The sequence below is a fragment of the Vespa mandarinia genome, chromosome 9 (assembly GCF_050613455.1).
Source record: "Vespa mandarinia isolate Hongniang chromosome 9, ASM5061345v1, whole genome shotgun sequence".
Lineage (NCBI taxonomy): Eukaryota > Metazoa > Arthropoda > Insecta > Hymenoptera > Vespidae > Vespa > Vespa mandarinia.
Genome location: NC_140818.1, coordinates 2920001 through 2935000, shown reverse-complemented (window position 1 = coordinate 2935000; position 15000 = coordinate 2920001). Strand labels below are relative to the sequence as shown.

At 26.7% G+C, this 15000-nt stretch overlaps 1 protein-coding gene across 1 annotated transcript in view; it reads left to right on the top strand.

Annotated features, from left to right (window-relative positions):
- The first annotated feature begins 5877 nt into the window (after positions 1–5877).
- RhoGEF64C (Rho guanine nucleotide exchange factor at 64C) overlaps positions 5878–15000 on the top strand; it is a 72073-nt gene continuing 62950 nt past the window's right edge. The window contains exon 1 of the mRNA XM_035870066.2: positions 5878–6277. The gene's annotated coding sequence lies outside the window, so the exon portion shown is untranslated. The remainder of the gene's footprint in view (positions 6278–15000) is intronic.

Genomic DNA, 15000 nt, shown 5'->3' with positions numbered 1-15000 from the left:
TAATTACAGCAGAATTAAATTTTATTCAGCAAATTATATATTATTGAGTTACATCGATCCGACGAAGTAATTATTCGCTAAAAACAAAAACAAAACGCTATGCTATAATCCCAAAAATAAAGTGAAATATGTATGACATTATGTTCGTACGAATTTCTTTTTCATTTGTTTCTTTTTTTATTTTTTTTTTATTTCTTTTAAATATCACAAAACAGCTGATATCCAAAAGAGTAATATTTCTTGCTTATTCTGAGACACCGTGTATGTGTCTCGTATACTTACACTACTAGCCGGTTTATATTCGCAAACTATACCATGGATCGATAACTTTAAAATAACGATATCATTTCCAACATCGTTCCTTTAACACATTCACCACAATATATGTAGGTATAACATCCTTCCTTATATACATTCACCGATGACCGTCACTGAGGTTTCCTTCTGTTTACGCGACGATGGTCATCAGGGGAGGAAGGCGGACGGGCGGGAGGAAAGGAACAGACAAATGAACATGTTCTTGCACTTGATATTTTTTTTTTTTTGTTCTTTTGCAATTGAATACTATAATTTGATTCAGTTTGATTTTTTATTACTCTTTTTATCGCATTATTGAAGACTATCCAGGTAATCGTTGAAATACATGGTGGGCTTAAAGTTCCTAGGTGATTTAAAAAAAAAAAAAAGTAACTTTAATTGCCATTCTTTCAGATTCTTTGGACTGATCTTTTTTTCTTTTTATTTTTTTTTTTGTTTTTTTTTTTCATCTTTTAGATCGTAAACAATTATAAGTTTAATCATTAATTTACAAGGCTAATAAAATATTTCAAAAATAAAGAATTGATGTTTGAGGATTAATTTGGAAACTTTCGATTACATCTTGTGTAAAAAATATTCCGTATAAAAGTCATTATTACGGTATTTGAACGTTTGACATATTTATTAATTATTATTTATTAATTTTCGATACATGTATTATCAAATTATCAATTTTGTCTTGAATTTTTAGTATTTTTTCTTTTCTTTCTTTTTCTTTTCTTTTTTTTTTTTTTGATTTTAATTTTTTTGTTTATTATCAAATTATCAATCAAGAAATGTATGATATCAATTAGCCCGATCTAACGATGAATGGCTCATTATAATTATATGAGCTTTTTTATTACAAACTGAAATTTTTTCTGTAATATTTGAAACTATTCAATATTTTTCGATCTTTGTTATTTATTTTCTTATTTTAACTTATAAAGATAATATGCTTGAATTTTTCGTATTTCCGGTTTTCACCTTCAATCTTGTATGACATATATTCATGCAGTTAGATAAATAACGATATCTCAACGATATTCTAAATCATAAATCTTTCTAATACTTTGATAAATATTGATATCAAAGATATAAAATTCTTTTGATCTTTTTAATTGTCGGAATAAAATTAAATTAATCCGTAATCCTGAGATATTTAAATACCATATTAATTTTACGACGGTATCGTTCTATATATCCTAAAGCATAAACTTTTTTTCTACAATTTTCATTTAAAAAAAAAATGTCTTATTAATCAATTCGCAAAGTATTACATTTATATGTAAATCAAATAATATCATTAACGTCTGATTATATAAAAATACATGACTTTGTACGTCGAAACATGTCAAATATAAACTTTGATAAATTATTCGATTCGTCAAGGTTGAAACTACATGATGGCTTATGTCGTATATAAACGGATGGATCCGTTCTAATAAAGGGCAATCGATCGACAGGAATGCAGGAGAGGCGAGGTCGATCTCAAACAAGTATCATGGAGCTCCACAAATTTATATATACATATACATACACATATATATATATACATATGTATATACGTATATATATATATATATATATATATATATATATATTCCATATACATTTAATCTATCTCATTCTTTTTCTCTTTCTCTTTTTCCGTCACAAATATTACATATCTATAGTTATTGAGAAGACGAGTACCAAAGTTGTTGGTGCTCGTATAAGTTGCCAATATTGCGACCTACGAGGATGGTATGAATGTTGCTAACGTAAAAAAATTTTTCTATCTGTTTCGTAGTAGGATAGGATCGAACGGGAGAAGAGCGAATAGAATATATGGCCATGATATTTACTAAGCCTCGGTATCCGCGCGTGAAAGTGTTCACTTCTTGCGAACGTCCAACGCATACGAACTCATGTAACGAATGCCTTTAACCAAATAACGATTATGGCTTGGATATAAATTATGCTTCATAATATATATTGGTACATATGCGATATAACACGTACCTATGTGTATATACAGGGTGGTCCTTTTAAGTAAGACCACCTAAATATCTCTTTGGCTTATTGTAATGCAAAAAATATTTTTTTTTCGTAATGTGTATGATATCAAAGGATCAATGTCTGGCAAGTATATCTTTTTTCGGAGTTATCAAGAACAAAAGTTATTTTTTTCGGAGTTATGAAGAACATCGGTGTTTCTTTAAGACATAATTACATTTCTTTTATTGCATCATGTAGTTGATAAAAAAAATACTTTCAGATATGTATTATATGAACTTGAAATGACCTTGATCTTTGGAAATTAATGTTTTGCTTAAAACTGATGTTTATCGAGATCGAAGATTTTGATCAAGATTCTTAATCAAGAGAGTGAAATGATTGAAAGATCTATACATTGGACGTTCCAGGAAATATATTACGTAAAATTTTAATTGATTAAGACGACGAAGACGATGGAAAAAAACCGAAGATTGCCGAAGAAACCCAAAGATAGTCGAAGATAGTCGAGAATACCCGAAGATTGCAGAAGATTTTCAAAAATGACTGATAATGATATCTTCAGCTGTTGTCGTCGTCCATTCTCTTCGTTCTTCTTATGTCATATACATATATATATATATATATATATATATATATATATATATATATATTTCTTTTTCTTTTTTTTCTTTTTAATATGATTTATACCAAATGCATCACTATTGAATAAGTAAGATCCTAATTTGATTGAGAGTGATAGATTTATGCAATGCTTATTTTGATAAAAAAATATTTTTAAACTGAATAACTAAAATATGAAGTAAGAAAAAATAAAATTAAAATAATAATTATACTCGTAAGAGTTAGAAATATAGTATATATAATCAAGGAAAATGTTATTATTTTTTTTTGTCACTTCCATATTTATCTAGTCAGTATTTTTTTTTTTTTTTTTTTTTTTTTAATTATTTCTGAATATTTTGTGAAACAAATAGTTAGTATATATGAATATTTTGATCAGTACTTGTAATAAAATATCAGTCCGTAATACAAGTGATTAGTATAAATAATTACGTTTACAGGGTTGCATTTTGATTGCATTTAGATTTATTAGAAATATTGACTATACATATGAAATATTGACAAATTATTATATTTATAAATATTTTCATTGATATATTAAGTTTTCATATTAATCGGTACTTAATATAAGTATATTACTGATCACTTATATTAAGTACTGATGTCTTATGATAAATATTTACGGTTTATTTTAAGTACTAATTAAAATATTTATTGATAAATTTTGATTCCTAAAGAATAATGGCATTTTTTGTATCTATTAAAATTTTTTCTTCTTTTCTTTCTCCCTTTTCTTTTTTCCTTTCTCCTCTTCATATTTTGCGGAGATAGAAGAAGAGTAAAATAAAAAGATCTCGTTGAGAAGGAGGTGAAGGTGATATTAGAAGAGAGAAACGTTGAAAATAGCCGAGAATAGAGTGGCTCGTAAAAAGGTCAGCAACACCGGCACAAATCCTAGCGGCTACGGACGTTTAGGGGTGCCTAATCCCGAATGAAATCAGTTTTGCGCTAAGAAAAGAGAGAAAAAGGAAGAAAGAATGAGAGAGAGAGAGAGAGAGAGAGAGGGAGGATAGACAGAGATCAAATATCTCTAAAAGGTTTTTCACCAAAAGACACTTCGAGTTTCTGGTAAAGTTAAGTATAAATTCTTGTGGAACTCGTCTCCAAGATCCTATGATTTTTTTTTTTTTTAGTTTTATTTATTTATTTTTCTTTTTCTCTTTTTGTTTATTTTTTATTTATTCTCCTTCTTTGCGTTTGATAAAGGTATATATATATATATATCTATAGAGGGGAGAGAATTCTCCAAAATAGATTTGACCGCCCACTAAAAACATTCCAGTACCATAAAACGTTTCTATCCCTTCGTTGGCACGCGCTTTAGTATCCTAAAAATAAGACTACAATAAGATAAATCACTTTGTGGAATAAATTAGCGATAAAAAGAATGAAATAGAGAGAGACAGAGAGACAGAGAGAGAAAGAGAGAGAGAGAGAGAAAGAGAGTGGGAGAGAGAAGGGAAATTTGTTGTTTTGAGATCGGAGATGCAAAATAATGATCAAGTGACAAAAAACAAGATCGCAATGGTATATGATATTATCCATTGAATAAGTATTAATGATATTAAAAATAAATTAGAACTGATCTTAGATGGTTAGATGATAGGGATGTAATATAATAGATTATTTGGTAAAGAAATATGTAATTTAATAAATTTATCGATTAATGAAATAGACACGTAAATAGATACAATCAATTAATATAATACGTTACGTATACATAGTTAAAAAACTTTTATTCTTTATATTTCATTGAAATTATTATAAATATATTCGTGTCTAGATGTATTACAATTATTATTTTCTATTGAATATTTTCATTTTCAAATTTTATTTCAATTATTATTATTACTATATGTTATTATTATTAAGACATTGTAAACAAAAAAAAAAGAAAAAGAAAAAAAAACACTTGGTAAAGAGTACGTGGATATAAAAAAAAAAAAAGATATCTAATTCGAAAATAAATAATGATAATAAATTACATTGTAAAGTACACAAATTCAATCTTAAAACATGTCATAAACAAAAATAAATATAAAACTATAATTATAAAACAATACATAAAATTTTAAAATAAATATAAAACAATACATAAAAAGAGCCTGGTTGCGCGAAAATATGAAAGTTCGATTTAAAAAAAAATTCAACAACGAATTCTTTGATACAACCAAAAATTATGAACATATATCAAATAAATAAATAGATAAATAAATTTATATATATATATATATATATATATATTTTCAAAATTTTCTATATATATTCTATACAATATCTTCTATATATAAAAAAGAAGTTACAAATATTATTAGACAAATACAAATATATATATATATGATATATAAATTTACGAAAATTTAATTTTGACATTTATAACAAGTATATGTTAACCAATATGGATTCAATTCAACGTCATTGAAGTCGATGGGTGGTAGTAGTAGTGGTAATAATAGTGGTAGTAGTAGTAATAGTAGTAATAGTAGTAGTAGTAGTAGTAGTAGTAGTAGTAGTAGTAGTGGTAGTAGTAGTAGTACCCTTCGGGCTTTCGAGGCTTCTCATGAAGAAGGACAGTAGAGTAGGGGGATACGAGGTGGTACGGGCACCTTTCTCGTGGCGCTCGCCTCGTGGAATGGCAAAAAGAGAGGAGAACCTCTCTGACGTCACAACGTGTTCCCTCGACGGTGCCGCTAGCCTCTCACTCGTTCGCCGACGCTCGGCCCGTTCGGTTCACCTTGTGTCTTCTCTTATTCGTCATCTCTATATCTATATCCCTATCTCTGTCTTTCTTTCTTTCATTCCTTTTTCTTTTTTTTCTTTTTTCTTTTAAATATATTATCCCTTATAACCAGACAATATCCATTTGTCGTAGCCATTTTCGTGCTGATCTTTTGTGATCGATTGTATCAAAAAAAGAAAAAAAAAAAAAAGAAAAAAAAAAAGAAAGATAAAATAAATAAATAAATAAATAAATGAACAAATAATAAAATAAAAAGTAGAGCATAAATTTGAACTTGTGTATTGGACTAACAAAAGGGAGCATCGAAATTAATTAACGCGAGTGTTGAGATGAATTTTTGTTCTCTCTTTTTTCTTTTTTTTTTTCTACCTTTTTTTTTTTTCCATCGAAAATTCAACAGTGCTCTGCGTCATTGATTTGTAGTTGAATTCGGTCTTTCTTATCTTTTTCTTTCCTTTTCTTTTCTTTTTTTTCTTCTTTCTTTTTTTTTTTCTTTTTTCGAACTCGTAGTTCTGTTTTATCAGTGCGTAACGAATTTGTAAGTATTGGTTCTTACAATTAGTGCGATATGATCTTGCTCTGGATACGATTTCGGATGGATTAGAAGGCAGGCACAGGGTGAGTTTTCTCGTTAATTATATTGCGTATCTTTTAATGCGACATTTATTTGATATAAAGTTTCGTAAAGAAAGAAAAATACGTTGATCTTATAAAATTCAATCTTTTCTTTTCGATTTTCCAATAAAATAATATTATCGTTAATCAATTTATAGTATAATTATATTCTATACTGATAGTAAAGACAAAATTTATATTTAGCAAAGAGGTCATATCTATGAATATAAATTAACAATAAATTTTTTATCGTAAAAACAAAGAAAAAAGTAATGAAAACAAAAATTTGTTTCAGTTATTAAATGAAATAATTAAAAAAAAATAAAAAAAAAAAAAAAAAAAAAGAAAAGTAAAAGAAAAAAAATGAATGCGCGTAAGAATTTCTGACTTTCGGTAAAAATCGTTACTATTTTTTTTTTCTTTTTTTTCTTTTTGTTCTCATAGAAATTTCGATTCGCAGAGATTATTTTTCTAGATATTTTAATTCATAGAAATTTCTTTTTTATTTTTTCTTCCACTTCATAGAGATTATTTTTATAGATATTACACTTCGTGACATTAGATGTCTTAATTTAATCGGATAATTAAAAGAACCTACTTAAAAATATACGGACATTTAGAAATATATATTATATATACACACACATACACACATATGTATATCTAATTGTACTATTTTTGTTTATCCAATGTTATCATGAAAATTGAATAATAAATGAAAAAGGGAAGGGATGTGTGAGAAGAAGGAGGGGGGAGGGTGAAGGGTACTTTTGGATTACTATGTCCGGTTAAGCAAGGAGAGGATAAACTCGCGTGCCACTCGTTTTGCGCATTCCACGTCGCGGTGAAACGCGGCCACCTGTTTCTTCGCGAGCCTTACACGGACATTAATCCTTTGTATGCGTCGAAGCCACCTTCGGCTACGGTTAACGGTCCACCGTCAACCCGGGTCTTCGACTGGATCTAATTTTTACTGGTTCTGATATCAAAAATAAAATCTGTCTGATAAATTAGATCTACGAATCATAGATCATTGATCATAGATCGTTATTAAATGTATAGTGTTTTAAGTGCCAATCGAACGTGATTGTCTTATTTCTGTAACGAACAAGTGAAAGCGCGCGAAGAGATTGCGATTTCAAATCCAAATTCGATCGAAGAAATTTCTAATTTTTCTTGGAAACTTATTGGAAAAATGTATCGTTAAAAAAAAAGAATATAAATCTTTTAATGATTATTATAAAAATTATGTTTTTTTCTTTTTACTTTTTCATGATTAAAAAAAGAGTCTTTCCTCCTTCGAGTTTATTGATCATTCAATTTTTCTAAATCAATTTTTGTAATAAATTTTTTAATCGATTGTAGGATATTATTCGATTGAATGACACCATGTATTCCAATGAATATTCTTTATTATTTTTCTCGAAGAAGTTTCTATTTCTTTTATTTTTCTTTCTTTTTGATTTATTAAAAAAATATTGAGCATTAGATGAGAATACAAATTTTTCTATGATAATAATAATGATAATAATAATGATAATAATAATAATAATAATAATAATAATAATAATAATAATAAAATAATTTTATTTCAATATTAAACTCTGGTTTTTTCTATCAAATCGATCATAAAAATTTTTAACGTAATTTATTCAACCTTATTCAGGTGAAAAACACCATGTAAATTTATTCAAACTATGGTACTTACATATATACATATATATATATATATATATATATATATATATATATATATATGCACACATACATAGATATTGCCATAACGTAAGTAATTACACAGTATCCGGTAACTCATAAATGCTTCGACATTACGTTCGACCTAAGTGGCATAAGGAGACTTTAATGCTAGCATGTCATAGTATGTTTGTTATATCAAGTGAATTTAGCGAATCTCCGGAAGTCAAACGACTAATTATCGTCTATGCACACATTATGGATATATACACACACACACACATTTATATATATATATATATATTATTATTATTATTATTATAATAATAATTATTATTATTGTTTTTATATTTTATTTATTGTATTTTATTTGTTGAAGTGAATTTAACAAATCTCCGGATGTCTAACTACTAATTATCATTTATGTATTCATGGTGTTTATATTTCATTATCTATCCATATATTATGCATAATACGTCGTATTTTTATTGTTGATGTGTGAGAATTTAACAAATCTCCGGAAGTTAAACGATCAATTATTATTTATACCTATAGTGTATGTACATTATTTACGTATACATTATGTATATATTTACATAAATATAAATATATATATATATATGTATTATTATTACAATTAATGATACAATAAATTCATAATTAAATAATATATATAATGAAAAATAATTATTATATATATACATATTATATATATATTATGTATATATATATATATATATATATATATATACATATATATACACAAGCATACGTAAATATATAAAAGTCGATACAATATATGTGCTGATGGAAAAAAAAAGAGATAAAGAAAATTTAAAGGAAGATGATTTTTACGATCGTTCTTAAAGAGAATTTGAAACGTATTCTTCGTTCTAAGAAGTCGAGAGGTCGCTCTTAATTATTTCCATCACGAACGCCGTGTTTCCATGGTGAAGTAAGATAGATAGATAGATAGAGAGAGAAAGAGAGAAAGAAAGAGAGAGAAGGAGAGAGAATATCTTGGGAAGGTGGAAATGCCTGTAGGATAAAGGAGCAACGTTTTGCGATTCGCTTCCACGAATCGCTTGGAGCATCGAACCGGAGACTTAGCGAGCACGAGCATAGTAGTCGTAATAGTCGTAGTATAGTAGTAGTATAGTCGTAGTAGTCGAGAGGACTCTTCCGAAGAGTCCAGTTCCAGTAAACATCTTCCTATCTTTTCTTTTCTATTTCTCTCTCTCTCTCTCTCTTTCTCTCTCTTTCTCTCTCTCTCTCTCTCTCTCTCTCTCTCTCGCTCTCTCTATCTGTGTCTCTTTGGGTGGACTGACCTCTGATATCTCTTCCATTCTAACGTTCGCGGCATCTTTTATTCTTATTTCTCAATGATCCCTTTCACTTTTTCCTTTTTTGTTCCTGTTGTTGTTGTTGTTGATGTTTTTGTTGTTGTTGTTGTTTTTTTTTTTTTGATTTATTTTTATCTATTTTTAGTTCCTTCGGAGGATTTATCTTCTTGTCCTTTTTATGCTTCTACTCTTTTTACCTCTCTTTGTTCTTTTTCGTTTTTTTCCTTAGTCCTTTATTTTTTTTATTTGCTTTTATTTATTTATTTTTTTCTCAAATTAAAATCATGAAATTTGTGATGTCTTGGTCATTTTTATTATCTTTTCTTCTTCTTCGTTTTGTTTTTTTTTTTTTTGGAGTTCGAAGTACATCTTAGTTCTTTCTCAAACTTCTTTTACTCATCCTTCGTACAAATTTTTATTAAGATTATATAATTTCACAGTTATTTTTTTTTTTTTTTTTTTGTTTAGATTTGTCCTGTATCTCACGATTTCCTTCATTTTTATTTTCGTTAAATTCATAATTATCTTTCCTCACTTTTATTTATGTTTCTTTTTCTTCTTCCATTGGGTTTTTTCTTTTTTCTTTCGAAGTTCCTCGTTCTCGTCTCTTTTTTTTATTTTACTTCTGATTTCGTTCACGTTTGTCATGTTAACTAAAAAAAAAAAAAAAACTAAAAAAAGACTAAAAAATAATTCTCATACACTCTACATAATTCTTCTTTTTCCTGTTAAAAGGTATAATAATGATCTTTCTTTAAAATTTTGCTTCTCACCTTTCCCACGTATTTATCTCAATTTCTCTTCCGAATTCAATACGATTTCACGAGTTTCGCGAAAGTTTCGATAATCACAAGAGTCTCTTCTTTTTCATTTAGAACGAATCGATCGATCGATCGATCGAACGATCAATGATCGGTCGATCGATCGTTACCGTCTGAATCGAATCGCACGAATGATGATTACGAATCTTTATCATGCTTCGTTCTTTTTCATTACATGGAAACGATCTTATCGAAAAGGAAACTATTATAAGAAAATGAAATATATATATATATATATATATATATATATATAATATATGATCTGATAATTTTCTTTTCTCAAAAGTTCCTAGATAATTTTAAAAAGATCAATCACACTGCTGCGAAACTCTTTTAGGCTATTTTCATTTCTTTTTTTCTTTCTTCGTCGATTTTACAAAACTAGGAACATAGCTTGTAAAGTTACCAGATCTAATAAGTCTCGATGAAGATTAATTGATTTTTCAAATTAACTAGGAACTTTTGGTTTTTCCCTCCATTCGTCCATTCTGTACATAACGTGAAGTTGTTTCTTTTCTTTTTTTTTTTTTTTTTTTTTTTTTTTTGATAAATGAATACGTAAAAACATTCGTATTTTTTTTTTCATCTTCGGTGCAAAGTTTACAAAGTATGCTGATGCAAGCTAGCAATCATTTTGCAGCTACTACTTACATCGTACTTGAAAGAAAGAAAGATAAAAATAGAGATAAAAATAAAGATAGATGGAGAGAGAAAGAGAGAGACAGAGAGAGAGAGAGAGAGAGAGAGAGAGAGAGAGAGAGAGAGAGAGAGGGAGATACACACACAATCGAATTAATTACTCGACTATTAAATGTTAGAAACAGGAATGGCGGAAGAATGAACGAACGAATGTACGTTAGTACGTTAGGTGAAGTTGACGTTTGTTGTCTCGCCGTGTGAGTACAGCTGTTTCACCTTTCCTTTCTCTATCTCTCTCTCTCTTTCTCTTTCTCTTTCTATCTCGAACAAACTTTCTTAATCGATCGTCGTTAAATCCTCCAGTGAAACCAACAACGTCTGTTCTTTATTCCAAGAAAATTTGTATCCACTTTATTAAACGAAATATTATTAATATTGTATCCCTTTTCTTTTTTTTTCTTTCTTTTTTCTTCGTTTTTGTTTTCCTTCTTACTTTTTTTTCTTTCTCTCGATCTATTAGAAACGCAAAATTAAATCAAATAGGAATTTATGTATTATACATATGTATTTCTATCGAATGTAATTTTTCTTTTTCCCTATTGTTCGATTTAACGTATTAAATTCTTTATTTTATTTTTATAATCATTTTAAATGAAAGAATTATTAAATTGTTTGAATATTAAAATATTTTAAAAAATATCAAAGTAGTAAATTATTCGAATGAATTAAATTATTTATAGATGTAAATGATAAAATGTAGAGATTTTTTATTGGAGAAGTAAGAAATGATCAAAAATTAAGGGGGAAAAAAAAAAGAAGAAAAAAAAAACAAGAACGAACACGAGGAATAATAAGAATGAAACGAAAAGAGTCTATATAAAATATAAAAAAATACTATTGATAGTATCAAGAAAGTGATTTCGTTTTCATACTTATATTTCGCAAAAAAGGAGGCCAACTATACTCTCAACGTTGTATATATTATAAGTACATTTATAAGTACATATTATATATATATATATATATACACAAACACATTGTGTTGCATTATACATAGATATATATATATATATATATATATATATATATATATATATATATATATATGTACGTACATATGTTCGTTTCATAATAGAACGTAAGAATAGATGCACGTAGTCATTCGAGATGACTTTTAGACGGCGCCTTGCTGGTACTCGTTACGGCTCATCGCTCGTTTGCAAACACTCGTCGCATAATCGACGAACAACTATCGATCTTTAGTCTCTACGAAAGATCGATTATACTCGAGAGTTGTGCAAAACCATAATCGACTTCTGCGAACATATTTGCATCCATCCTTCTTATTCTTTTTCTTTTCTTTTTTTTTTGTTTTACAATAGAATTAATATGAAAAATCAAAAAAAATGAATAAGACGAAGTTTTATTTTTCGTATTAGTTTGTTTACTATAATAATACAATAACAATCGTTATTAGTAATAGTACTTATTTATAATAATAATAATAATAATAATAATAATAATAATAATAATAATAATAATAATAATAATAATAATAATAATAATAATAATAAATTTTTTATTTAATTTTGTTATACAAGAAATTTATATTTAAATTTATTATAAAAAAGTATAAAAAAAACTATATAAAAAAATTTTAAAATTAAAAAAATTTATTGCATATATGTTATTATTTGCATTTATTAATTATTAAATTTAATAATAAAATTATTTCATTATCATTGTTTATTAAAATAAACTTTTTTTTCTTTTTTTAACTTGTATACAAATTTTTGCACAATCACGATAAATTGAAAATATTTTTTTTTTTTTTTTTTTTTTTTTTAAATAAAAAGTACAATTTTTTATTTATTAAACACCAATATATATAAAGTTAATTAATATATTTATTAATTACAATCTTTATATAGATTATATCAAATTCTCTATATTTGTTTGTTTTTACAAACTATCATTTTATAGATAGTATAATTATTATAATTTTATTCCTATCTTTTTCTTTTTCATTTGAATTAATTACGTTACGTAATAGCTAATTTAGATTTCGTCGTATTATTTTTTCTTCCCTCCCAGCCCTGTCTCTCTCTCTCTCTCGTTCTCTTTTGCATTTCGTACATGAATACGTAATCACTCAGTTTAATGTGTTACAAGGTCGAGAGACGATGGTTTTCTAGAAAGAGAATTTATATATTCTTATTAGACGATAAAACTCTGTCTCTTTCTCTCCCTCTCTTTCTTCCTCTCTCTTTCTCTTCCTCTCTCTCTCTCTCTCTTTCTTTCTCTCTCTTTCTCTTCCTCTCTCTCTCTCTCTCTTTCTTTCTCTCTCTCTCTCTCTCTCTCTCTCTCTCTCTCTCTCTCTCTCTCTCTCTCTCTCTCTCTCTCTGTCTCTCTCTCTCTCTCTCTTTTCCTCTCTCTTTCTTTTGTTTTCGTTGTTCCGTCTTCTCATAATAATTTATGTACCTATATAAGAAGAAAATTTATTTATAGATATTCCTAGACGATAATTGTCTGTAACTAATCTCATCCTTCAATACAATGATGTCAATAGTTAACATTATGTGAAAAATATTTTCAATATATATATACTTACAATTCATCGATGATTCTTATATACATATATATAGTACGTGTATATCTACGAACATATATATTTATTTATGTATATATATATATATATATATATATATATATATATATATATATACCGAATTAAACCGCAAGAATCATGAGTATCGTGAATTATTGTCGTTATTAGTAAGTATACGAGGTATATACTCGGCCTTGAAAATATTGCATAAATCGACAAAAGTGATACTTCGAATACGTTCGTTCTTTTTTCTTTTTCCATTTTTTTTCTTTTTTTTCTTTTTTTTTTTTTTGTTTATTCAGTATCATTATTTTATTTTTTCATTTTTCCCCCATTTTTTTTTTTTATAATTTCTTACAAAGAAAAAGAACAGAGATATCATCATCATGAGATCATGAAATTGATTGAAATCAATGATTTATGTTATTGCGTTAAAGCAATGAGATAGATCAATATTTGCTGTGCGATTGAGAAGAATAAAAAAAGTTGAGATTAATTTAATCGATTGAATGGATGTGATTATCGGTTGATTTTTAATAATATATATAATAATTTGAATTGAAAAAAAAAATATATATATATAAATTATCTTACGTATATCGTTTTGATCGACTTAAAAATTCTTTTTTTGAAGGCAGAAATTGTTGAAAATGTTCGTTAATTATTAAACAAAATAATTTTTTATTATTGCATTATAGCTGGCATTATTATTGTTATTATTTTTCTTTTTTCTGTATGTTAAAGAAAATGGTAAAATTACCGGATGTATCTTAAGTTATACAAGAAGAAATATATTTTTATACAGAATGAATATATATGTTTCAGTACTAGTTATATAGGATCATCTTTATTGGTTAAATAAGAAACGGATATTTGAAAAGAATGTGCTATATATGAATATATAACTAAGAAAGTCATTTAATATCAGTACGTGAAACCGCAAATTACATCACGTAGATACTTCCTTCGTTCTTAATATCATTTCTTTCATCTTTAACCACAGATCTACATATACCCATATATTTATATGTATTATATCATATTTTACATGTATATATATATATATATATATATATGAATGTATGAATATATATATATATATATATATATGAATGTATGAATATATATATATATATATATATATATGAATGTATGAATATATATATATATATGAATGTATGAATATATATATATATATATATATATATATATGAATGTATGAATATATTTTATTTAGAATATGAATATATCTATTTGTTCATGTGTATATATATATGTATGCATGTGTGTGTATGTTTATATAGATATGATATATATATGTATGTATATGTATGTTTGTATGTGAATATGTATAATATGAATGTGTGTGTGTGTGTGTATGTGGGTGAATTTATGGTTTAAAAGGATCGATGATTCGTGATAGAGAAAATAATAAAGGAAGAAAGGTGTCGTCTCGTATTTGAATTGACGTTTCTTTCTCGTGGATTTAGCATCGACTTTCCGTTTTGTGGTTTAATGTGTACTTACATATATACATAACGTCTTGTTTGTAACGTAGATCGCAAATAAACATTTTGAAGAATTCTATGCCACGACATAACGTATCAAGGAACAAGGAAA